A 25,000-nucleotide genomic window follows, 5' to 3' on the forward strand; every position below is an offset into this window, starting at 1 on the left:
TTGCTTTTCTCCTGAGTACACAACCAATCAGTCAGGGGATCACAGTGACTTGGCTCGCTCTGCGTAGCTTGGCACCCTCTCCAGGACCTTATTACCCAGGACCTTATTTCAGGAATGAAGTATTGCTATGCTGCACAGCCCCGAGGCAATAGTTTGGACCTTGATTGAACGGTTAGGCGGCCATCACTGGGCGGGGGTACTTATTCCCGGAAAGATCAATGTACACAGACGCACATGTCTTGTTACAGTACCATTGAGTCCCTGTGAGTGGTTTGTATATCATTCAACAACACTAGTATGTTGAAGTGGAGGCTGGTGGAGGTAGAGATAGGGAGGATGGGCTCATTGTAATGCATGAGGAATGGTAGCCGCAGGTCAAGGGAGACGGTAATAAAGGATGCAATGTAAGTGGCTTCAGATGAAAGTGTCCGCTAAATGGCATATACCTTCAGCTGAATGGCATGTACATAAAGGCACCGAGTGACAGCGAACAAAGTTATTATTACCCCTGAACAAGGACCATCCCTTCCATTCTCTGTCAATAAAAGTGTTTGGGAAAAATGCTACAGGTATAATAATAATAATAATAATAATAATAATAATAGAAAATGCAATTTAGATGACACTTTTATCCAAAGCGACTTACATTGCAGTGAGTTCATACATTTTTCTGCATATGGCCCCGGCGGGAATCGAACAGCCTAAACGTTGTAAGAGCCACTCTCTACCTGTTCTTATCAAAAATTTGGCATTATTTACAGTACATTATTTACACATTACAACACATAGGATTAGGTAGGCATCAGCCCCCTATCAGTATCAACTCAGAAAAACTATATACAAAAAACCAATACAAAAAAATAAAAATAAAATAAAAACACAACAAAAAAATCCTACACCAACCCTCCATCCTCCCCCCCAGTTAGAAAGGTTCTTCCTTCCCCAAACACCGTCTCAAATGTCTCCTTCCCCACATACATCCTCATCATCCCCACATCCCTTCTCACCAGAGCCTTGAACACATCCCACACATCCACCGCCCTCTTGTCGTAATGAGCCACACTCCTTCTCACCCTGACAAGCTCTACCAACAGAGCCACAGAGGGCTGTTTGTGTTTGTGTGTGATATGATGCAGTAATGATGACAGACACATGTATCAATGTTCAGCCATGTAATATTAAAGTGGTGGGAACAAGCGCCTACACACGGGTCGCGCAGAAAACAACAAACAAGTCGAAAGCCGATGGCATCGATCTAAGTAGACCCGTAACAAGGACCACATATACCGTATTTTCCGGACTATAAGTCGCCCCTTTTTTCATAGTTTGGCTGGTCCTGTGACTTATAGTCAGGTGCGACTTATATATCAATATATATAGACTTTCATACTGACTGACATGAATCAAGGAGTAAACATTACCGTCTACAGCGAACAGAGGGCGCTCTAGGCCGCTCTGGGCTTGTGACAACTATATGCTGCTCCTATACCACTGAAGAAATGAACTAAAACATTAGCTTGTTGAAGCTAAGCAAACGGTAGCTTGGTGAACTTGCTTACTGGTAACTTGCTTGTTGGACTCGCTGGCTTGTTATGTTAATTTATTCTATTCAGCCTCCCAGGTATGTTCTTTATGCTATTGTGTAGCTGAATAACTGTTCATGTGTTACGTTAACATACCTGACTCTATTCAGCCTGTTGTTCTGTGTGCTATTGTGTAGTTGAATAACTTGCCTTTCCAGATTAAATGTCTGTTCTTGGTCTTGGATTTTGTGAAATACATTTAGATTTGTTTTTTCCTCTTAATGACGCCTTTTTTGACTGATGCGACTTATAGTCCGGGAAATACGGTAGGTAGCATAAATATCTCCCCTTCCGCTAAACAAATGAACGGTGCATGTGTCTACTGAATTATGGGCCACAGCCACTAAGTTTGGTAGCAGGGGATAGTCGTCGTCATGAGCAACCATATTCAGATGGGAGCAGAGGCATCCTTGACATTTCCTTTGCGATCTCGTTCCATCCCTTAACGGAAATGTTGCATTCTTGCACGCGGAGCGGAACAATGCCGGCAGCGTGGAGGGGAAGTCCAGACGGCTTCTCACGTAAACAAACTCTCACATTCTGTCAGGGAATCTCACTTTTCCTCGCTACCAAAAACATCAACTCAGCCTGCGCCAGGAAACTTTTGCAGGGCAAATATAAACACGTTCTGTGTCTGCGTGTGTGTATGCGTGTGTGAGAGTGTGTGTGTGTCTGTCTGTCTGTCTGTCTACAGTATGTGTGTCTGTGAGTGAGTGAGTGAGAGAGTGAGAGAGAGAGAGAGAGAGAGAGAGTGTGTGTGTCTGTCTATATGTGTCTGTGAGTGAGTGAGAGAGAGAGAGAGAGTGTGTGTGTCTGTCTGTCTGTCTATAATATGTGTCTGTGAGTGAGTGAGAGAGAGGGTGTGTGTGTGTGTGTGTGTGTGTGAGTGTGTGTGTCTGTGTCTGTGTCTGTGTCTGTGTCTGCCAGCCCGTCAATCGGAGGGACATCGCTCCACTTCCTGCGTGTACGCCAGCCAGACCAGACCAGGCTGCCAACAGCTACTCTCAGAGCCCGGTGCTCCGCCTCGATCCCTTTCAATAGTCCATCAATAGCAATCAAGCGCTGGCTTACAGCTAATAAGACCCTCTGTCACACATAGGGCGCAGGACTAATGACGGGCTGGGGCCTAGGCCTAATGAGAGCAGATGGTAGCAGCACTTGGCATGCGTGTCTGTCTGTCTGCTGGGATATTTTCCCCACTACTTGAAACGCCCTGTGACCCGGTCTGTTTTGTGTCCAGAACGACGTTAGCATAACACAGACTGTGTTGAGAGACGAAGGAAGGGTGCTCTAATGTGTCCAGCTCTAACCACTCACTGACATCTACTACCCCCCCAGCACTGAGTCTCCTGAGACTCCCGCTTTTCCCCTTTACAGTGTCGCCTAAGACTTCTACTGCCCCCCTTGTACTGTTTCTCTGTTCTCCAGTGTCTATACATGAAAAAAATTAAAGATTTTCCTTCTATCACTGAGACTGCCAATGGCCCCGGGCCTGAGCTAGATTACTCTTCCTGCTACGACTGGTGGATTGATGAGTCAACTTGCTTAGTCAAATGTATTGATTGTAAGTCGCTTTGGAATAAGGCGTCTGCTAAATGCCAACAAATGTAAATGTGAATGACTGACTGAGACAGAGACACAGCAGCAGTGCAGCTCGGTATTCAGGTTTCTCACTGAACACGTGTAAATGCCAGCAGGGCACAGGTGAGTTTACACAGCAACATGGGACACAGAGAACTAAAAGGCTGTGCACACACACACACACACACACACACACACACACACACACACACACACACACACACACGCACACACACACACACACACACACACACACACACACACAGGATCAATCATGTGATCCCCAATCATCTGATTGTAAGTTGTGCGTGCTTGGTTGACGTGAGGTGGCGATGAAGCGCAACTCTAATCAGAGGAAAGGTCTGCTGCAGTCTCGTCTCCCCTGGGTGCTGGAAGACCAGCAGGGGGGGGGGGGGGGTTAATGGGAACACATCCAGAACCAGCAGGGGTGTTAATGGGATTTCAAATCAGCGCCAGTATCAGTAGAGTCCAGATAGAGGGACATGGACGAAGGAGGGTTGGACGAAGGAGGGATGGACGAGGGAGGGATGGATGAGGGAGGGATGGACGAGGGAGGGATGGACGAGGGAGGGATGGATGGACGAGGGAGGGATGGACGAGGGAGGGATGGACGAGGGAGGGATGGACGAGGGAGGGATGGACGAGGGAGGGATGGACGAGGGAGGGATGGACGAGGGAGGGATGGACGAGGGAGGGATGGACGAGGGAGGGATGGACGAGGAAGGGATGGATGAGGGAGGGATGGACGAGGGAGGGATGGACGAGGGAGGGATGGACGAGGGAGGGACAGCAGCCCAAACACAGTGATGCAGAACAGGAGACAGAAGACGAAACACAAGAAAAACAAACAAACAAACAAACAAACAAACTGACAAATCCCCAAAGTACACCAAATCCAACTGTGTCTGTGAGAAGACATCTCACACAGGTACGTGCATGTCAGCCATTCTTTGTGCCATTTCAACGACAGTCAAATTCCTAGAGGAACAAATCAAAACAAACTAGATAAGGTCACAATGACCGAAATGTTGTAATGTGATTCATTACAAACAGAAAATAAAAACTGCCTGGGGGTATTTCGGCAGACAGCGAAGTTAAGACTTGATTTGAACATTTTCCCCGGTTGGAAAATATGACTCAATAAGCCCTAAATCTGAGAGCTGCTTTGGTAATCAACCAAAATATGAACAGAGAGAATACTTGAGTGTAGTGCCAGTGTTGTGTGTTCGTTAACAAGGGAGAGGTCAGAGGGGGAAGCCCTGCTAGTGGACCACGCCCACAGATAACGTTATACAATCACAAGCAAAGACATTTTCCTTGACAGCACCAAGGAGATTAACATCTCAATCCCTATGCACGCGCACCTGCCAGCACGCGCACGCACACGCCAGGGTTTCCGTTAGAAAAATTTGCCGTCGGACATCGTGTCCGGGAAGAATTCGATTTACCGGACAAACGTGATATATTCCGGTCATCATATTAAAATATAATAAAAAAAAAAAAAATCAAAATCATATTTTTTCCAAAATCTAATATAGCTGTTTGTCGCGGTGATTACTGTTGTGTAGCGGCCTATATATGCCATTTAATGTCTATTTCTCATCCGATACGATTAGATGCGAGCTATATAATATTGTTGTGAAGGCCCACAGTTTAGTGCCAGTTTTAGTTTACCCGAAATCAGCCCTTTTGCCCTGTTATTTCCTTTCTTATTTTTCATACTATTTCTGTACGTTTATGAAGGTATATGTATTATTATTGTAATGTTTCTGTATATGTTTGATGACGTAGTATATCCGGGGTGTGTCCGTGACCCGGATGTTAGGTTCGGTGGTGTATATATAAGAGACGGAAGTAGTCCGCGAGTCAGTGTGTGATGAGAATCAGAGAGAGAGAGACCAAACGAGAGAGAGTAAAGAGAAGCCAATCCAAGATGGCGGATTCAGCAACACGCACCCCGTGCAGCAGCTGAAGACGCCAGGAAAGTAATTATTGAGTGTACCACTGTAGCCCGTTTAGTTGTGTTCCCGTTGGACCGCCTTGCCAGCAGCCGGCTGTTCAACGTTGGACCAAGCGAGACGCCAACTGGACATAATCGTCGCCTCCACGAGCGGACTGCGACCGAACACTGACTCCATCGGAGCTTCGACGCGGACCACCGGACCTGGGCCCTTCACCTCGTTGTGGACCACGAAGACGGCCCTTTCCCTCCGCGTTGCTACGTCACCCCCCCCCCTTTCGTCTGCTACCTTCCTCGACGCACATGCCATCCAACCAGGCCTCGACGCGCACCACAGCCCTGGACTATAAGCCTGTTCAGGCCAGAGACTATGAGTGAGTGATTGAGTGTGTGTGTGGCCGGCGGGGAGGGAATGTCTATCTGGGGATGTATACATCAGTCATGTATAATAAATGTGTTGTTCATATGTGATACCGTTACCGTGTGTTAGTTGTTTGTATGCTAATGCTAATTACCAGGCTAATGCTAATGCTAGTTCCAATGCTAAATGCTAATGATAGTAACTGCTAGTCTAACGGTTTGCTGGCGCCCCCTGCCTGTATCCTCCTACACTGCCTATTTAGCTCCATTAGTTAGATAACCAGCCCCTTCCTAAATTATACAGTCCTTTTCAGCTACTCCCTGGTTACAATTGGTCCTTCGAGCCGGATCGGTAGTGTAGTGATAGCATGGCTGAGCGCAGCCAACCAGACCAGACAGTTACCCCCCCTTCTCCGCCCCCTGAGCCAGAGCCACGACCACAGAGAGTCCCGCGGTTGCCTCCGAGGTTACAGGAGTATGAGCTTGAGCTCGAAAGCTCACTGAGTGGTAGCGAGGAGCGCACTCCACGGGATACAGTGGTCGGAGAGGCCGAGGTGTCCGCCGGCGCGCGGGTGGCTAGCACTGAGACAGCCCTCAAAGAGCACCAGCCTGAGGATGAGATGGCAGAACCGCAGGGTTTTGCCGTGGAAACGGAAGAACAGGAAGGAGAGGCCCGGTCCGACAGCGCCTGCGGGCGGAAGAGGGAGGGCCTCAGCCTTAACGATCTGCCTCCCAGTACGGCGCGCTCGAGACCTAGCTCCTGCCGCTCAGTGGCTTCCTACCGGTCCAGGGTTTCCGTGGGCAGTTCTGCCTCTGGGGCGGATAGCCTGCACTCCAGAGGGAGTAGTGCCGCGCTGTCCGAATATATGCGCCAACAGGCCGAGATGGCGTTAGAGCGGGAGCGCCAACAGGCCGAGATGGCGTTAGAGCGGGAACGAATCCAGTTCGAGCGTGAACGCCTCCAGCGCCAGGAGGCGCTAGAACGTGAACGCTTCCAGATGGAGCGCGACCGCCTCCAGATGAACGGAGCGGAACGTGCGGCGGAGAGACAGCGCCAGGAGGCGTTAGAGAGGGAACGCATCCAGTACGAGCGCGAGCGCCTCCAGATGGAGGGGGCGGAACGCGCGGCGGAGAGGCAGATGGCGAGAGAGCAACTGCACGCAGAGAAGATGGAGGAAATGATGCAGACCATGCGCGACGTGTGCATCAGCAGAACTCCGTCGGCCCGTAGCTCCAGAGCATCATCCGCACGGCCCTCTCGAGTGCCATCTCCTGAACCCCCCACCGATGGCTCCATGACCCCCGCCATGACTGTCCAACTACAGGCCCAGCTGACCACCTGGAAGGAAGAGGACCAGGGACCCGACCGCTACGCGGCCCAGAGGGAGCCAGCGTCGCTGCCCGGGAGGGGAGCCATCCCCCAAGAGCGTAGCACACCCCTAGGTCCTCCAGTGCACCAAAATGCATGCAGGCCGGACACCCAGACCGTCACTCCAGCCCCGATCATCCACTACAGGATGTTTCCCCAGGTGGAGGGACCCAAGTTCCCCTTCTTCAAGGACGAGGACAGGAGCCAGTATGTGGAGCTACGCATCTGCCTAGACACGCTCTTGGACGACTCCTGCTCAGAGTCCTACAAATATGCGATTCTCCTTCAGCATGTGAGGAACCCCAGAGCCCACAACATGGTTCTGGCCCATGCCTCCGCACCGACACCTTACACCAGAGCGCTCGCCGACTTGGATGCCCGCTACGGTCGTCCCTGGAACCACGCCCTCGCTGAACTGCAAGCCCTCGAACAGCAGGCCCCCATCAAGGATGACCGGGCGCTGGATGACTTCGCGCTCCGCGTGCACACCTTGGTTGGAATGCTGAAGACGCAGGGCCCAGCTGGCGCCAGCGAGATCAACAGCACCTCCAACGTAGAGCGGCTGCTCCGCAAGATCCCACGCTTCCGGCAGGAGAGGTTCCGGCGACAGCAGCGCGTTCGTAACCCCGGGAAGTTGGGTCTGAGCATGGCTGCCTTCGCGGAGTTCCTACTGGAGGAAGTGCATGACACCAACGTAGACGCCATGGGTTACGCTGAGCCGAAGAAGGAGAGGGAGAAGGGAGACCGCTGGGACGGGCCGAGCTCGAACAGAGGACGCCCAGTAGGAGTGCTGCACACGGAGGAGGAGCCTCGGAGAGAGAGGACCACCCGACCTGAGGGAAAGGATTCCTCTCAACCCCCTCAAAAGGGACGGAGAGGTCCACCGCCATGTCCGTACTGCACCAGCGAGCACTGGTTCAATGAGTGCAGTGACTTCAACAACCTGAGTACCGAGGCCAAGCAGAGGTGGCTCGAGGAGCACAAGAGGTGCTGGAACTGTGGGCGCGACCATCTGGCGAAGAACTGCACCTTGAGGAGGAAGTGCAACCGCTGTGAGGAGGTCCACCTCAACATCCTACACGAGGTCTCCCTCGCCAGGTCCACGGAGGGCAACAGAAGCCCTAGGTCCGGTCGCGCACCGGAAGAGGAAACCCCTGTCTACTACCTAGACTCGCCACAGAGCAGCGGCTCCAAGGTCCTACTGAAGGTGGTGAAGGTCCGACTTCACCACAACAACGCTGTGTACGACACGTACGCCGTTCTAGACGACGGGTCGGAACGGACCATCCTTCTCCAGGGGCCAGTGCGCCAGTTGGGGCTCCAAGGGACTGCGGAGAAGCTGACTCTGCGCACGATACGTCGCGACCTTAGAGAGGTCACCGGGGCGAGAATCAACTTCTCTATCTCCCCGGCGGGGCGGCCGTCGGACAGATATCGGCTTCGGAATGTCTTCACCGCAGACCAGCTAGCGCTCTCCCGCTACGACTACCCCCTGGAGAGGTTACGCGCAAGATATCCCCACCTACGGCGAGTAGACCTACATCCGATAGAAGGAGCGGAGCCAACCCTTCTCATCGGCTCGGACAACGCTGAACTGATCGTGTCGCTCCGTCCTCCGCTGAGAGGACCACGAGGCTGCCCGATGGCTGTTAAGACTGCGCTTGGGTGGGCCCTCCAAGGCGCTACCGAGGGGAGAGATAGAGACGGGAGAGCTACGTCATCCCTCCATGTCCGAACCGAAGAAGCAAACCAACCAACCGGACCGCCTGGAGTGGAATCTATTGCTGCCAGTGCACCTGGAACAGTTAGTACCACAAATGGTTCACCACAGGATGACCAACCAAAGAAGAAGCCTCTGTGGACAGAGCATAAGTCTCTGGATGGGAAGACCTACTTCTACAACACAGAGACTAAACAGTCCTCAGGGGAGAAACCAGACGACCTGAAATCTCCTGCTGAGCAAATGTTGTCTAAGTGCCCGTGGAAGGAGTACAAGTCTGACACGGGAAAGCCTTACTACTACAACACCCAGACTAAGGAGTCCCGGTGGTGGCGCTACCGTGCCATGGCGGCAACAGCTGTTGCCGAGGAACACCTGCAGGTGGCCATGCACCCTCACGTGGCCGAGGTCAGCATTGACGCATCCGTCAACTCCGTCGAGTACACGTCAGCCATGGAAGTCTCAGCCAGTATTGTAGACGCCTCCAAGGAGGAAAGGCCGGAGTTGGCGAAGAAAACGTACAAGTGGAACCCAAAAGAGGAGGCCAAGCAGGCCTTCAAAGAGCTTCTGAAGGAGAAGGGTGTTTCATCCAACGAGTCATGGGAGCAAGCCATGAGAATGATCATCAACGACCCACGCTACAGCGCCCTGCCCAAGCTGGGTGAGAAGAAGCAAGCGTTTAAGGCCTACAAGGCTAAGAAGGAGAAGGAACAAGCCAAGCAGCTCAGGAAGAGGAACTGGGAGGCGCTGAAGAGCATTCTGGACAACATGGCCAACGTCACCTACCGCACCACCTGGTCCGAGGCCCAGCAGTACCTGCTGGACGACCCCACCTTCGCTGAGTACGAGGCGCTGCAGAACATGGACAAGGAAGACGCTCTGATCTGCTTCGAGGAGCACATCCGCGCCCTGGAGAAGGAGGAGAAGCAGAAGACTCTGCTGAGGGAGAGAGACAACTTGTCCGAAGGTGCCGTGGTACTGGTGATCGACCAGTCCCTTCCACGCGCCGCCTGGCAGACAGGCAGAGTGACCAAGGTCCTGCCGGGTCCGGATGGAAGGGTGCGGACGGCCATCGTGGACGTTGGTGGTCGCACTTACACCCGACCTGTGGCACGCCTGATTGAGCTCCCTCCAATTACGAAAGACACTATCCCCTCCTACCTCACGCTGCTAGAGCAGCATAGCCAGTGTGCCTTCTTAGTTAACTGAAACCGAGGGTTTCATGGGGCGGCTGTTGTGAAGGCCCACAGTTTAGTGCCAGTTTTAGTTTACCCGAAATCAGCCCTTTTGCCCTGTTATTTCCTTTCTTATTTTTCATACTATTTCTGTACGTTTATGAAGGTATATGTATTATTATTGTAATGTTTCTGTATATGTTTGATGACGTAGTATATCCGGGGTGTGTCCGTGACCCGGATGTTAGGTTCGGTGGTGTATATATAAGAGACGGAAGTAGTCCGCGAGTCAGTGTGTGATGAGAATCAGAGAGAGAGAGACCAAACGAGAGAGAGTAAAGAGAAGCCAATCCAAGATGGCGGATTCAGCAACACGCACCCCGTGCAGCAGCTGAAGACGCCAGGAAAGTAATTATTGAGTGTACCACTGTAGCCCGTTTAGTTGTGTTCCCGTTGGACCGCCTTGCCAGCAGCCGGCTGTTCAACGTTGGACCAAGCGAGACGCCAACTGGACATAATCGTCGCCTCCACGAGCGGACTGCGACCGAACACTGACTCCATCGGAGCTTCGACGCGGACCACCGGACCTGGGCCCTTCACCTCGTTGTGGACCACGAAGACGGCCCTTTCCCTCCGCGTTGCTACGTCACCCCCCCCCTTTCGTCTGCTACCTTCCTCGACGCACATGCCATCCAACCAGGCCTCGACGCGCACCACAGCCCTGGACTATAAGCCTGTTCAGGCCAGAGACTATGAGTGAGTGATTGAGTGTGTGTGTGGCCGGCGGGGAGGGAATGTCTATCTGGGGATGTATACATCAGTCATGTATAATAAATGTGTTGTTCATATGTGATACCGTTACCGTGTGTTAGTTGTTTGTATGCTAATGCTAATTACCAGGCTAATGCTAATGCTAGTTCCAATGCTAAATGCTAATGATAGTAACTGCTAGTCTAACGGTTTGCTGGCGCCCCCTGCCTGTATCCTCCTACACTGCCTATTTAGCTCCATTAGTTAGATAACCAGCCCCTTCCTAAATTATACAGTCCTTTTCAGCTACTCCCTGGTTACAAATATATAATAATATAACATGATTTGACGCATGCGCGCTATGCCAAGCGTCAAATCCAGCGCTGAACGGGTCCAGCGCTGAACGGGCGCCTCACTGGGAACTGAACAGACAGCATCGATCAATGAACGGACTCCACATTACGTTAACTGAAGTTTGTTAAATTGTTTGGGATTAATGTGAGTTTTCTATTTTCTCTTTCCAGTTTTACCCTTTTTTTAAAATCAATAAAACAACGTCATTTCTATAACCAGGTCTCGCTGGTTGGGAAGGCATTTCGTTTAGCTCGGGAGTATGACAATGGGGAGAACATAACTGTTTATTGAGAAACAATTGATAGGCAGTCTGGGATACGTATATACCAGTGGCGGCTGGTGCCCAAAAATTTGGGTGGGGCACAGCAGTGGGGGGGTCCTCTTTCGCGCGGAATTTTTTTCGCGTGCACGAATTTTTTTCGCGTGCACGCGCATAAAACACGCACTGGCATTACAACCACTGTATAATTTCAACTTTCACCCTTAAAATGACCGTGTGGGCCATGGAGAAGTTACCCTGTCAACTACAGACACTGAGGTGGAAGAGTGACCGGTCTATGGACGTCGGTACGGTCCAATACCCAGTGTCAGACAAGGAGGAAGTCTAGTCAACAAGGCTAGTACAGGCCTCACAGCTACACTCAGGTTAATAAAGGTAGCAGATGAATATGTGTACTATGTGTCTGTGTGACATGGCTACATCAATGAGCAGAGATGAATGCTGCAGTCAGTAGTACAGTAACTATCTATTTCATAGACACATGATGGATGATGATGGAGAGTGATGGTGGTCAACACATCACAGCAGGTCAACACATTCAATGATGTATCACAACCAGACCATGTCAGAAACACAACCAGACCATGTCAGAAACACAACCAGACCATGTCAGAAACACAACCAGACCATGTCAGAAACACAACAATGCATCAGCTGAGTTAAAGAAAACCAACTCTTACCTTTGATGACAGAACATGAGCCGTGTTTACCCGTACCTCCGCCTTGCCCCGCACATATTGCTATGAATAATTCGAAGATAGGTGCTTGCACGTTAGGTGCAAGGCTGCTTGGTTAACCCATTAGCGGGAACATTATTAGTTGCACAAAATAGGCTGATTTAATTGACCATGAACATCAGAGACAGACATTACGAATCTTCATTTAAAATACTCCGGAAGCCCGAAGTCCGGAAAACCGGAAGTCGGGAGTCCTCAGCATAATGCATTGTCTGCAATACAACCGGAGATTTCTTGGCCAGGGCGCACAAATGTGCGCCCTGGCCAAGAAATAGAGACAGCCAATTGGAGCGCTGCGACAGCTCACGTGTAAGCCAAAAGTATTCGTCCTGGCATAGACTTGCATTGACACGGCGCCCCGCGTTCTCTCCCTATGTATTTTAACAGTGAGTTTTACACACACACACACACACACACACACACAGATAAAAATGTTTATTGTATTGGAGGATTTTTAATGAATGCTGATAGGCGCCGACAGAATATCAGCCGCATTTTGTGAATAAACAATGTTTATTTAAAAAAAAAACTTTTACAAATCGCAACCAGGAAGTGAAGGTGGGGGCGGCGCCCCAGCGCCCTCTATCGGCCAGCCGCCACTGGTATATACAGAAATACCACAATGTCTAGATGTATAACATTTTATTGAACAGTAACAGTGCAAGCATGTAGGCTTCTGGCGTGACACGGCTAGCCTAATTTCCGTTCATATGCCTTTTATCAGATAAAATAAAATAGAATAAAACTCTTTGAAAATAAATAGGCTTTAAATTAACTTGCAATGCGTATGTATAGGCTAATTTCCGTTCGATGTTACAGCCTAGGCCTATCGCCTATGCCTTTTCTCAGATAGATAGGGGATAGCCTTAAATAAAATAGCCTAGAGTAAAAACTCTGAAAATAACAATGGCTGCTCATATAATTCAGCTACTTATTAGGCCTACGTCGCTTTTTGGCAGCATTGAAGCGTGCAGCTGCGGACTTGAAATCAAAGCTGCAAAGTGTCTCTCCGCAACTTGCAATGCGCATTAGCCGTGTGACCTTGCCCTCCCCAAGGCGACTTCGGTCCGCAGTTTTAATTCGGTTCTGCAGAGAGAATCCTCTCTCTGCAGGCACACTGGAGACGGGAATCAAGCAGGCTATCTTGGCCAGTGTGGCCCACTCTGGGTACATTTCACTGAAGTCTCGGATGAGGACTTCGCAGGCTGTTGAGAAACGCAAGCCCCCATAACCACGAAGCGCTGTCATGACACCGATGGCATCTCGTTGCACGTTTGTGGCATCGATGACCGGGGCTGTGGCTGGTGCTGAGTCATCATCGCTGGTCATTTCTTGGCCAAAATGACCAATGATGGTCTGGATGGCCGGTTTAGCATATTCTTCAAGCGCTGAGGGGACGGAATGAGTGATAATGAATCAGTGATGGCCTATTTTTTTGTTGTTGCTTGGCTTCATGAAATAATTGCTAAGCTTACTTTGTTTTGCCATCTTTCCATTAATTTAATCGCTCGCTATGGTGCACTTTGAGCTGCAACGTTTGCGTATTACTATGGTGGACGGGTTGGCAGGGTTGCCAGATAGGCATGGGTTACCGCCGAATGGGCTACTGTGTTTAAGCGGTAATAGACTGGTTAAGCTGTAATCCCATCTGGCATCAATCCCATGTGGCACCTGTGCGCTGTTTCGCATAGGCCGGCCTACACATTAGGAGTCATCATCATGCCGGTGTCAAATCATATCATAATAAAATAAATACATAGCCTATATATTCGTCTTTTTTAAAATAGAAGGAATCAGAATGTGAACTTTAGCGGATTGTATTCAAAGGGAATTATTGTCACCGGACAATATGTCCGACGACTTTTCAAATTGTCGGACTTCAACAAATTTTACCGGACAAAGACCGGTAATTCCCGGTTAACGGAAACCCAGGCACACGCGCACGCACACGCACACGCACACGCACACGCACACACACACACACACACACACACACACACTAAACTGACATGATGGCTGTCTTCCCATTATTCAGTTATCACGATTATTTGTCTCAGCAGGGGGCCAGGTTGTTAGCATACATTTGCATAAATCTGCATAATTTTGTCTCACCTCTTCACAGTTTATCTTGATCTGCACTTTAAACGAACTGGCATTCGACATCAACAGATCAGAGAGTACTCTGTGTACCTTCTGGTCTTCAGGACCCAACAGTGGAATTAACTCAGGCGTTTAGAATCAAACTGGGTGAGTGCACATTCACACGACCGCATAGTAAGCGAATGCACCTTAAAATAGAATTAATTAGGACTTGTTTATGGCACATGAATAACAAATGTGTTAAACTAATGAATGGCTCTAGTTTTGGAACTGGATGTGGTTTGGCTTCCACATCAGAGCTGCACAGCCAGCTCAACAGTTTGGATCTCATGCCTGCATGCCAGGAGTGTGACAGTGTGACAAACTACTCCTTCATACCCACACACACACACATGCACACACACACACACACACACACACACACACACACACACGCGCGCACGCACACGCACAGCAGCCTGACTGTGGAGCTGATGGCGTTTTTTTGAACACTGATTATTTAGCATTAATTAGTTTATTCTAATCCCATCACTTCATGGGTTTAAATGTCATGTTGTTGTTGTTGTTGTTGTTGTTGTTGTTGACGTAATTGCCCCTCTGGGTTTAATAACAGTTTTTTTTCATTGAATTGAATTGAATTGAATGTTGCAACTGTGCCGGACCAGAGCTGCAGCCTGTGTGTGAGATCACACCCCCCCAGCTGTGGGGAGACAGGCCAGACTTATGGGTTAGAGGTCAGGGGTCACCTGCCCAGCCTACGACAGGAAGGCAAATCCTCCTCGCCGGGTGTCTCTGAGACGCTGCTTACAATAAGACTCTATAAATAAATACTCCAAATCAAACTAAGGCTGCGTGACAAACTTGATTACTCGTTGCATCTGGATGTCTGTGGTAGGAAACCGGCTATAAAAAGCTTCCTGGACAAGGGGCCTGTCTGGAGAGGAACAGGCTGACTGGACACGGACACCGAAGACGCTGTCTGACGGACATTCACTGTCCCGACGCCCCGCTGGTGGAACGAGCTTCCCACTGGAACAGGACTGCAGAGACGGAGACTGAAGACCCATCTCCTCAGGCGCCATCTTGACTGTCCCTCCTAAAGACCTCTTCACCCTCCACTACCCCTCTTCTCTGTACATTTCCTCTACTGATAATCGTTTGAAGAAAAGAATAGCATTGTGACTGCCAATGGCGCCTGGTCCTAGCATGGATTCTTGCTTACGATGATGACTGATGTATCTATGATTCACCGACCTTAGACAAAAGTAGGTTGTTGTGAGTCGCTTTGGATAAAAGCGTCTGCTAAATGTCAAAGGTGTGAAGGTAAATGTGTGTAAATGGAGACAAGTCGCTCGCTGTCCTACTTATAGTTACAATCGTGTCTGTCGGCGGAGGCTGGTGGAGGTCGAAGTGGGAAGTCGGGCATGTCTTAGATACCCTTCCTCCGGTTTCTGCCTCCACCAGCCTCCACCAGCCTCCAGGGAAATAAGCGGGATAGCGGGGGTGTAGTGTTTACAGTGTTTCTACCAGCGGGCACACCTCTACCTGAGTGTGAAGCCACGGAAGACGGATCTATGAATCATTATGCACACCGGGGAATGCGTCATAATGGCTTAGGCAAACATTTGAAGCGTCGGTGTTCGGCTTCTCCCCGGAGCTCGGCCTCACGCCTTAATACAGAACGTGGGCGGGGAGGAGTCTGCTCGTTAACTCTGAGGACTACCAGAGACGAAAAAAAACACTTTCAGGGAGAAGGGAAAGAAGCAAAACAATTTCAAATATTAAAAAACACTTTCAGGGAGAAGGGAAAGAAGCTAAACAATTTCAAATATTAAAAAACACTTTCAGGGAGAAGGGAAAGAAGCTAAACAATTTCAAATATTAAAAAACACTTTCAGGGAGAAGGGAAAGAAGCTAAACAATTTCAAATATTAAAAAACACTTTCAGGGAGAAGGGAAAGAAGCTAAACAATTTCAAATATTAAAAAACACTTTCAGGGAGAAGGGAAAGAAGCTAAACAATTTCAAATATTAAAAAACACTTTCAGGGAGAAGGGAAAGAAGCTAAACAATTTCAAATATTAAAAAACACTTTCAGGGAGAAGGGAAAGAAGCAAAACAATTTCAAATATTGAAAAACACGGAACACAGTTTTGTATCATAAAAACGCCTCCAACCAAAGAATTAACAAGAGAGTTGTGTTTGCGATTCGGGTAACAATTCAACCTAGGCTAATTGCTCCGTTGCAATTGTTTGGATTTCCGAAGCGAGACATAACCCCTAAGAATTAACAGGAGCCCATAAAAAATACCTCTAAGTCTAAGACGACACATACTCTACTGTCTAATATAAGAATATACACCATTTAGCTGACGCTATCCAAAGTCAGTGACTTACATTGCAGGGGGCATACATTTTTCAATATATATATGGTGCCAGCGGGAATGGAAGCCCCGAACTAAGCGCTGTTAGCACCGTGCTCTACCACCTGACCTGAGCCACAGAGGACCACTGTCTGTGTGGTCGGGTCTGTGAGAGCAGACAGAGGAGAAACCTGCTGTTCGAGTCCATGTCTTAATGAAATCACAAACTAAATGAGCGAGTGAAATGGAGGGAGTGACTGTGCTGGCCTCTCTGGGGTGGGGATTACTGAGACAGCCTCCGCAGACATCCTCCTGTGGTGACTGGGTCTGTCGGTGGGGAGCTGCCGCCCTGACAAAGCTGCCCCGCCCTGTCACTGTCACCTGGCCAGACGGGTGGGCACAGTTCACACTCATATAGAGGGGGTAGTGGTGGCCTCGTGGATAGTGAGTTGGACTGGTGATCAGAAGGTCATGAAATCCCCACCTGGGAACACCACCACTAGTGTGCCCTTGAGTAAGGCACTTAGCTTTAAGTTACTCCAGAGAGACTGTCCCAGTAATCTTTCATTGTAAATTGCTTTGGATTAATGTGTCTGCTAAATGGTAAAACATTTAAACAAACAAACAAAAGCTCTATTAAACACAGATTTGATCTTTTTCTTTTGGGGGGGGTGGTAATGATGTGTAAAAGAAAGCATGTGGGTTTGTTTGTTTTGTTGAATAATTTAAAAACGACATTAAAAATGCACAGATTGAATCTTAACTCAAAAGAGATGAGTTGAGATGGGAGCGAGTGAGAAAGAAAGATTAAGGGAGAGAAAGACAAAGACGGAGACTAACTGTAAAGAATGAGGCAATCAGAACGTGTGCTTGGTAAACCCGCGAGGGCAACAATCAATAAAACGATTAAGTTGAGAGACTTTTGTTGCTTAGCTTGTCTGACATTTCCGAGAGAGAAACTCCCTTCGAATCTCCCTGTAACAGGTGACTCAGGAGGTCCAACAGCAACATGCAATTATGCATTGAAGGCACTTCAGACACAAAAGTCTGAAATCGAATGACTGTCTGGTGTTGTCTGATGTGGACTAATGTGTAAGCGCTACCGAAGAGACGTGAAGGGGGACTTTGTCCAAGCAGCTATGGGAAATGTGACACCACGTCATAAAAAGTGGTGCCCGCACACACACACACACACACACACACGCACACGCACGCACACGCACACGCACACGCGCACACACACACACACACACACACACACGCAGACTACTGTGAGCATGAGGTCCTACTACTGTCAGCATACCCACGCACGCATTCACAAGTGCACACTCTCACACACAATGTCCGTCTGTCAGTATGAGGTCCAAAATTGGCTCCCAGCAACTGCTCCCGTCACACACTTTGAAAACAGATGCCAAGCCCCGGGGCCGGCCCAGAACTGTGGACCCATGCCTCATTTCGTACAGTACGTAAATAAACACTCATTGACTGTGCCCTTTCACCACAGATAGCCATGTGTTGTGCTATAGTCGAAAAAGAGAGCTGCTGTGACTCACTGATAGATGTGAAAGATCTGGACGATGCAGGGAGGAGAGGGGTCCACACCTAGCTCCTAGCCCCAGTCGATGCTGCTGTTCGCTGGGCAGATGTCCTGAGGTGTTAGCCTATCTCCGGAAGTGACCTGTAGAGGAAAACGGTGGGGGGGGGGGGGGGGAAACAGAGGTTTAACAAGGACACTCCTATAAAACAAGTGAATCATCACATTTTAAAAACACAGATGTCCTCGACAACATCCTCCCTTAAATGGATGAAAGCACAAAGGCGGTAACGAGTTCCTAAATGCACGATTTTGCAGCCGAAAACCCCCCATTAAGCTTCAAATCACATTAAGGCCCCGAGTTACTTCCTCCACAGTAGTTTCCTTGGAACTGTGGAAAAAGGAAAAAAAGAAAAGAAAGAAACTCTGGGAGTCGACAGCTGTGATCGCACAACCAAAACAAAGAGATTACTGATAAGAATCATAAACATCAGAAATCCACCCAGGCCCAAGAGATTACATTCTTCATCTACATGTTTGGCATTTAGCAGATGCCTTTATCCAAAGCGATTTTCCAACAAATACATCTGTTTAAGTAAGTGAATCATCTAGTATCCATCAGTCATCTGAAGAAAAAATGATCTATGCTAGGACCAGGGGCCATTGGCGGGTTACAATGCTAGAAGAAGGAAGAAATAGCAGCACATACTCCACACAAGACTTCTGAAAACACACCACGGCATTTCATTAACAGAGAGACTCGGCCAGCTTTTCCCCCGTGGACACGTGGAACATTGTGGGGGGAATTGCCCTGCCCACACAATGTTGGGATGTTGTTTCCACTTAAATGCTGAAATCTTTCACAGCTCCTCAGAATTCGCAATGCAATTGTCTTCTTCTGCTTCACAGATATTACAGTTGTGGGGTTGGGTGGGCGGCGAACTATCAACACAACCGAAATGGCAATTTCAGAAAAAAAGTTTGCAACGCTGCACGACTCCCCTAATCTCGTCCATTGGGATGCAGCCTACATGAAGGCACATCTGCTGTGAAAATGCCTGGGGTGGTCTTTATAACCCACGGAAGCCCTGCTGACACGCCAGACGCTGAAGAAATGAAATAGGGTGATGCTGGGAATAATAGCCTTTCCCAAATACAGCCTTCTCAAAAGGCCTGGATGGCCAGGACACAGTCCCCACAATTAGAGGTTTTGGGCATTTAGCAGACACCTTTATCCAAAGCGACTTACAACAAAAGACAAGGTGTTGTTATTTCTAAATGGTGAAACCAATATGCACACAAATACCCTCAAATAAAAGATGAGAATCTCTACTTTAATCTTACGTTAAATAATTGTTTGATTTCCAATCCAAACTTTTGTAGTATAGAGCCAAAAGAAGAAAAAAGCTTCACTGTCCGATTACTTATGCAGGGCACTGTGTCAGAACAAAAACAATAGCTAAACTGCATTTCGTTGTCTGGTACTTGTACTCTGCAATGACAACTAAAGTTGAATCTAATCTAATCTAATCTAGGAGGTTAAAGCTACATGCGTGACATTTAGCCAAGAAGTAAACAAATGTGTAACAAATCAAGATACTGTAAAGCGCTAGTAGGCTACATTCAGGGGAGGCTGGTGGAGGTAGAAATCGTTAGATGGGCTTATTATAATGTAATGAGGAACCCTAACGGAATGAGGAATAGTACAGTGTGGATTACAATGAGCCCACCGTAACCTTAACCCCGCCTCCTCTGGCTACATCGTAAACTGACAGGAAACCGAACTTTGTTGCTATTCAGGGAATTCCGCCTATGTTAGTGTTTCGCAGGCCATAGTCATTCATTCTTAGGCCAGAGGGGATTGTTAGACAGGAGGGGTGGGGTGGGGTGTGTGTGTGTGTGTGTGTGTGTGGGGGGGGGGGGGGGTGTATTCAGAGAGTTGAAACCTGCAAGGCTTGTTAGACAGGAGGGGTGTGTGTGTGTGTGTGTGTGTGTGTGTGTGTGTGTGTGTGTGGGGGGGGGGGGGGTGTATTCAGAGAGTTGAAACCTGCAAGGCTTGTTTGCCGGAGGTCAACGTCAGCAGCGATGAAAAATTAAATGACCTTTTCCACATCCTCAGAGAGGCTTCTCAAGAAGACCAGACCATGAGAAACAAGGTCTCGACTGCTGCAGGAAGAGGGGGTCATTGTGCTCACTATGACCTCCCCTGGGATCCCCTGGGACCCCACCTCTATGAGCCAGGGTCTCTCAGGGACAAGCAAGTGCCTCAGACAAAGTCAAGTTGTTGTCGTTATTTAAACCAAAACAAGACGTCATCCTCTCAAGAACTGGCCGTAGAAAAAACTGCAACCCTTACGGCAGGAAATACACACCCACAAAATACCACGGAACACAAAGATGAAAAACAAAACCATTTTCTATTCTTGATTCCAGGGTCTTGGTCTAGTTGGTACTACCGTTCATCGTTTCCTCTCATCTTGGGCTATTTGATTTGGGCCGTTCCTTCCCTTGCTGGTTGGGTTTGGGTTTCTGGGGTGGCGTCAGGCGTGTTCCCCCTGTGGCCTTGAGGGGACCTGGGTAACAAGAGTACTAAGCGGGTACTAATGGCGCTCTTCCATTGACCAGACCGGTACGGCATGCATTTGTATCCTACCCGTACCGTACTTTCAGAAACGCTTCTCCATGAAACACAACAGACCTGGAGCGACCCGGGACAGTAGGAGGAGTTAAGCGTCATAAGAGCACTTCACTTTAATAAGTGCCGCTATACAGCTCAACGGGGGGGGGAAATGCGATAAGAATTATGTCAAAATGCAGCACTATCATGCACAGATCAGCCTTAAAACATGTAACGTTAGACAGGGAAGCGATATATTTCTATGGAAAGGCTGTGCTACAGAAAGCCAAAACAAACAGGTTCGGTACGGTAGTGGGAAAAAGCGCCATAAGAGTTCTCCTGTGTCTCACCAGATGCTACCACTGTGCGCTGCGATGGCGTCTTTTCTTGTCCACGTGATTGTTCTGAACCGAGGGGTCGACAGTAGCAGTGTCACATGGCGGAGAAAGCCACAGAGGGCCACCGTTAACGCTAGAAAAGGGGGTCACCATCTGCTTGTGCTGCCCAGCGTGTCGCCTACTGTAGTGTGCCAGGGGCCTCCGGGCCGAACCACAGCTCCGCTCCGAGCTGCTCCCTGTACCGCTGCCATCACCGGCTTCACAGGGAAAGTGCCAACCACTGAACCTGAGCAATCTACCGCTGCAGGGCGCTTTTCAAAAGGCAAGTCCTCTGCAGTATTTTGAAACTTACCGTCAGCTCCGCTGAGACAGGCTTATCTTTGTATCCAACTGTGGAAGGCGAAACATTTTCTTCACACAACCATTACCAACCCCGCTGAGACAGAGCGATAAATTCAAACTACCAGTTGGACAGAGAAAAGGGCTCATGGGGTCTTCAAAAACACATGAATCACAGTGATGTAGTGGTGGGGGGGTAATCCCAAGTAAACTCAGGGTTCCAGCCTTTTTATTTCGGTGAATAGGGTTAACCAACCTTTTCTGCTAGGTCAATGTTAGGGTTGTTAGGGATTAGGGTTTAGGGTTTATTCACAGTATTCAATCCGTGGTGTTAAAAGTTCACCCGACAGTTATTCTTCCACTGCAATACTTCTCTGATGACATGAGGATATGAATAATGCACTGCTGACAGGCATCTGAATGGCTGGTTTCCCTTCCAAAGACATGCTGCCTTCACGCTGCCCTTGACCAATCCTTCTCACAGGTTTGAAAGGATTTTCTACTTGGACTATCAAAACCGCCTACAGGTAGCAAAGCGAACCATTGTCCACATCCATGCCTTTATCCTGTATGAAAGCCATTAGGGAGATGAGCTCATGCACTTTGCACACAAGTGCATCATTACGGGGTTGTTGGAGGTGTCTGTGTCGTGCGGTTTCCGGAGACGTTCAGAGGAAAAACACAACACACACCTGCCATAGACACCTCGTTCACTGTACTAGAACCACTAATAGGGCTACGGATAGTCGTCATATTCAGCAGATTGCCACAATTTTTAGCCTTGCTTAACAGGCTGGAACTGGGCTGTTAGTAATGGAGATTAGAAGACATTGTTGGTCCGGAGATCACCACCCACACAGACGCTTAGATCTATGGGCCAGTCGGGGGCTGGTTAACTGACTAATGAGAATCTTGGGGGGTTTACATGCTACAGGGCAGACTCCACTAATTTCCACCACTGCTACAGCAGCTCTTCATCTCCTCTACCGCCCTGTACAGTTTCTCTGCTGTGAATACGTGGGGGGGGGGGGGGGGGAGAAATTCTTCCTCCTTCTAGCATTGTGAATGGCCCCTGGTCCTAGCATAGATTACCTTTTCGTATGATGACTGATGGATAGATGATTCACTTACTTAGACAAATGTATTTGTTGCAAGTCGCTTTGGATAAAGGTGTCTGCTAAATGCCCCAAATCTTACGTAAATGTACTGTGAAGCTATGGTGGATGTGTCACCAGCACAGCCCAGTACAGCTCAGCTCGGCTCGGCTCAGCTCTGTACTGTGAATTAGGGTTGTGGTGGTGACAGTCTGCCTTTCATCTACTGCCCAGTGCCCACTCCTCATCTCAGCCTACTGTTCTAAATGACCCAATTTTAACTCCAACCGAGAAGGCCAAATTTAAAAATAATAAAAACACCCTCCTCCATCGCTCCTCTCCTTGACTAATGAGAACCCCTCACCTACGCGGGTTCATGTGCCACGCTGACTCCTGATCAGTGTGTGATTAGAGGAAAAAAGACACTGCTGCTATGGTAATCACGCCTTCATTCCGAAACACGCAAACCGAGCGTACAAGACGTTCACAAGGTTCTGAGAGATGAAAAACATCTTGTTGGTGTGTCTCTTTTAGGGCCTGAGATTTATCCCTCCTGACGAAAGGAGTTATTTCAGAAACCATGGAGAGGCTGGAATGCCATTGGCTGCTCCATCGACCACTAAGCAAGCACCTAGAGCGGAGACAGCCTTTGTTTATGTAATGAATGTTTAGTGTTCAAACCGTTGCCATGGGTGAAGAAGAAGGTCAAAGATGGTGTTATTTTGGTTAAGACAAAGTAAGCTATAGAGTTTTAACAACAACAACCTCTGCATTCGGGCTTTTATTGCAGCTACACTTAAGAACCACACACATTGTATTTAGGGAGAGACATTTCACAGGATGTATTCCGGTCCTTTATCGTCGTCATTGATCTGCCAAGTTTCCCTCAACTAATCTATTATGTCTAAACACAAAAGCCCTATTGTAGCCTACAGAGGTCTGATTAAGTCAAATCCAAACATTACGGTTTACATCATAATGCCTGCGCACAGCGTCTGGAGGGTACAGCCAAAGCCTCTTTAAAGGAAGCCGGTTCACTCTGCCACCATCTTAGCGATACCTCTCTGGGTGCTTATTTCCAACAAGGAAGCTGTTTTCTAAGACAGGTCATCTGTGGGAACTTTTCTTTCATTTTTTCCACATCAGTGAATTGTGTAGAAACATGTGTTGTTGTAACAGTTTGAAAAACTACACTTTCTTTGGCTCCGTCCCTAACCCAAGCATTCTGGTAGTCTGACATAGGCGTTGTGTATGACAACTGTCAGTAATGCTTATCTATAATGGCATGGTAATTGGGGAGAAATGTACCCCCGCATGGAACTAACGCCATCATTCCCTGTGTCTCACAAAACCAACAGTAACTCAAGTGGAGTGGGATGTCTGTACTATGTACACTCTCTGGTAAAGCTGTAGAGTAGGGTTGCAAACAGGCGGGAAGTGTCCTGGTACATTTCCAGAAAACCTTCCATGGTCTGGGAATGTGTTATTGTTTTCTCCTACTAAAGCACATACGGGAGAACACATCATGTTGTGTTTTCGTCACTGTTTGGCAACACTGCAATCTCTAATGCTTGACAAAAAGGATACAATAATATACAAACAAAAATCAATATAACAATAACAACTGACATTGAAACTGAAAATGATGTTACTCCCAATTTGACCCTTGATCGTGCACCAATAGTGTCTCCAGAGGCAAATTATTACCTCAACCTATTGTCTATACTGAAGGGGGGGTCACTGTTAGTGAATGGAAAATCTGGAGCAAATACCTTGATACAAACACACCCTGTCCCAGCCATTAGGCTTCTCTGTCTCTACAGGATAGTTAATGAATATGACTGTTTGATGGGTCACACACACACACACAGACACACACACAGACACACAGACACACACACACACACACACACACACACACACACACACACACACACACACACACTCATTCTGCAGGAAAGATGATAACGCCTCTAGACCATTCTCCATGAAAGGGCAGAGTGCTGCCTTAATTGCGAAACCTCCATCCCCGTCTGTCAAGAGGAAAGTGCATTTTAATGATTCCGGCTCTTCACGGCCACTTCAAAACGAGTTAGTCTAGACGATTTGATCTGACTTCTTTGACTAATGTTCTGGATAACTTTCTTTTCGGTACATAATAACTATTTAATTCCACTTCTCGTTTCAAGAATCTGTCAACTGTGATCCGCATTCACAGGTCTTGTTGAAGCATGAACAGGAATGGCAGTGAGACAGTCATTCCTTCTGACAGTGGAGCAGCCTTACAACCAGCAAGACACTTAACACATTAAGTCTAAATTGGAATGGCCTACAGTGCAGAAAAAAAACATCACTGAATAATTACAAACAGTTATTAGTAGTCTCTAAAGATGTGGGTGGGGGGCGATGAAATAGAGATGGCTTATAGGCTTGGTGGATTTATTGAGATGGTTTGTTTCTCCTCCACAGTGCTGCCCTGTAATCCTCAGACTGGGAGGGGGGAACCCACTCAAAGCCACATTAACACTCAACATTCAATGTGTTTGTGAACGAATGATTGATGAACGAATGACATTTCCTGAAATTGACCACAAAAAGCAAGTGCGAGGATATTGTCATTGGTCTCAATCCTCATGTTGAGACCAAGTTACATCGAATATCCTTAACAAAATGACTAAACTAGTATGCTTACCGTCATTTCATTCATAATGGCCCATTGCAT

At 48.3% G+C, this 25,000-nt stretch overlaps 1 protein-coding gene across 2 annotated transcripts in view; it reads right to left on the reverse strand.

Annotated features, from left to right (window-relative positions):
* The window catches only part of LOC308170166 (tumor protein p53-inducible protein 11-like), a 65,788-nt gene that overhangs the window by 39,900 nt on the left and 888 nt on the right, over positions 1–25,000 (reverse strand). The window contains exon 2 of one of the 2 annotated variants that reach the window (XM_080544927.1): positions 17,910–18,034. The gene's annotated coding sequence lies outside the window, so the exon portion shown is untranslated. The remainder of the gene's footprint in view (positions 1–17,909; positions 18,035–25,000) is intronic. The other variant, XM_080544928.1, reaches the window with a different exon arrangement.

This window comes from Nansenia antarctica, assembly GCF_963989245.1.
Source record: "Nansenia antarctica genome assembly, chromosome: 14".
Taxonomy (NCBI): Eukaryota; Metazoa; Chordata; class Actinopteri; order Argentiniformes; family Microstomatidae; genus Nansenia; species Nansenia antarctica.